At 38.5% G+C, this 2,745-nt stretch overlaps 1 pseudogene; it reads left to right on the forward strand.

The window, feature by feature from the left end:
* Positions 1 to 1,363: 1,363 nt before the first annotated feature.
* Positions 1,364 to 1,492, forward strand: LOC124511967 (uncharacterized; annotated as a pseudogene).
* Positions 1,493 to 2,745: the final 1,253 nt, after the last annotated feature.

A 2,745-nucleotide genomic window follows, 5' to 3' on the forward strand; every position in this document is an offset into this window, starting at 1 on the left:
CCATGATCAAGTGAGATTTATTCCATGGATTCAAGAATGATTTGGGGCGCCTGGGTGGCTCAGTCGGTTGAGCGTCCGACTTCGGCTCAGGTCATGATCTCGCAGTCCATGAGTTCAAGCCCCTTGTCGGGCCCTGTGCTGACAGCTCGGAGCCTGGAGCCTGTTTCGGATTCCGTGTCTCCCTCTCTCTCTGACCCTCCCCCGTTCATGCTCTGTCTCTCTCTGTCTCAAAAATTAAATAAACATTAAAAAAAATCTTTTTTTAAAAAAAGAATGATTCAACGTGGGGTGCCTGGATGGGTCAACTGGTTAAGCATCCAACTTTTGGTTTCTGCTCAGCTCCTGCTCTCATGGTTTGTGAGTTTAAGCCCCACATCTGGCTTGGCACAATCAGTGTGGAACCTCCTTGGGATTCTCTCTCTCCTTCTTTCCCTGCCCCTCCCCCACTTGTTTGCATGCTCTCTCGCTCTCAAAATACTTTAAAAAAAAAAAAAAGAATGATTCAACATCCACAAATTAATCAATGTGATACACCATATTAACAAAATGAAGGATAAAAATCATAAATCATCTCAATAGATGTAGAAAAAACATTTGAAAATATTTAACATCCTTTTGTGACAAAATTCTCAATGAACTGGGTACAGAGGAATGTACCTCAACATTATAAAGGCCACATATGATAAGACCACAAGTAACATTACACTGCATGGTGAAAAGCTAAAAGCTTTTCCTGTAAGATCAGAAACAAGTCAAGGATGCCAATTCTCTCCACTTTATTCAACATAGTAGAAGGTCCTAGATCAATCATTAGATAAAAAATAGAAATAAAAGACACCTAAATAAGAAAGGAAGGAATAAAATTTTCTCTATTTACAGATGACATATTAAATACAGAAAAGAGTCCATCAAAAAACCATTAAAATAAATTAATTCAGTAATGTTGCAGAATATAAAATTAATATATAAAAATTGGCTGCATTTTTATAGACTAACAAAAAGAGTAATTATGAAAAATCCCATTCACAAAAGCATCACAAAGACTAACATATTTAGGAATAAATTTAACCAAGAAGGTAAAAGATCTATATGCTGAAAACTACACAAAATTGATGAATGAAACTGAAGAAGTCACAAATAAGTGATATTATGTGCTTATGTGCTTAATAAGATATTATGTGCTTATAGAGTGGAATAATTAATGTCATGAAAATGTCTGTATTACCCAATGTGATTTACAAATTCAGCGCAATTCCTATAAAAATTCCAATGGCATTTTTCACAGAAAAAAAAAATCCTAAAATTTGTACAGAATCACAAAAGACCCCAAGTAGTCAAGGCAATCTTGAGGAATAACAAAGCTGTACTTACTGGCAGGAGAGATACCATGATCATGAAGGTGGTTTTCCTGGGGCAAGGCTTCTCCATTGCACTCTGAATGTACTGATCTCTGTGATTTTCCCAAATGTGGGAAATGAAACAGACTCTTAACTATAGAAAACAAACTGATGGTTACTAGAGGGGAGGTGGGCAGGGGTATGGGTTAAATAGGTGATGGGTATTAACGAGGGCACTTGTAATGAACACTTGGTGTTGTATGTAAGTGATGAATCACTAAATTCTACACCTGAAACGAATATCACACTGTATTTTAACTAACTGGAATTCAAATAAAAACTTGGAGGGGCACCTGGGTGGCTCAGTCAGTTAAGCTTCTGACTTCAGCTCAGGTCACTATCTCACAGTCCATGAGTTCGAGCCCACATTGGGCTGTGTACTGACAGCTCAGGGCCTGGAGCCTACTTTGAGTTCTGTGTCTCCCTCTCTCTTCACCCCTCCCCTGCTCTCTCTCTCTCTCTCTCTCTCACTCTATCTCTCTCAAAAATAAATAAACATTAAAGGGCACCTGGGTGGCTCAGTTGGTTAAGCCTCCAACTTCGGCTCAGGTTGTGATTTCATGGTTCGTGAGTTTGAGCCCTGCATCAGGCTCTGTGCTGACAGCTCAGAGCCTGAAGTCTGCTTCAGATGCTGTGTCTCCCTCTTTCTCTGCATCTCCCCTGCTCACACTGTCTCTGTCTAAAAAATAAAAATAGACATTAAAAAAAATTTTTTAATAAAATAAAAACTTGGAAAAAAAAGAAATAAACACTTCCTAATTTCAAACTATATTATCAAGCTATGGTAATCAAAACAGTATGGTATTGGCATAAAAGAAGACACAGAGACCAATGTAATAGAATAAAGAGCCCAGAAATAAACCCATTCATACATGGTCAATTAATTTACAACAAAGGGGCCAAGAATATACAATGCAGAAAGGATATTCTCTTCAATAAATGGTTCTAGGATAAGCAGAAAACTACATGCAAAAGAATGAAACTAGACCCCTCTATTACACCATGCACAAAAATCAATTCAAAATGCATTAAAGATTTGACTATAAGACTTGAAAACATAAAACTCCTAGAAAACATAGGGGGTAAGCTCCTTGACATCAGTCTAGGCAATAATTTTTGTATTTGACATCAAAAGCAAAAGCAGCAGGGGCACCTGGGTGGCGCAGTCAATTAAGCCCCTGACTCTTGATCTTGGCTCAGATCATGATCTCACAGTTGGTGAGTTCAAGTCCCACATCGGGCTCTGTGCTGACAGTACAGCACCTAGCTTGGGATTCTGTCTCTTCTTCTCTCTGCCCCTCCCCCACTTGTGTTTTTTTTCCCTCTCTCTCTCCTCTCAAAATTAAAA

The sequence above is a fragment of the Lynx rufus genome, unplaced genomic scaffold, assembly GCF_022079265.1.
Source record: "Lynx rufus isolate CCGP_SWC_20201006 ecotype Redwood Valley unplaced genomic scaffold, mLynRuf1.p SCAF_16, whole genome shotgun sequence".
Classification (NCBI taxonomy): Eukaryota; Metazoa; Chordata; class Mammalia; order Carnivora; family Felidae; genus Lynx; species Lynx rufus.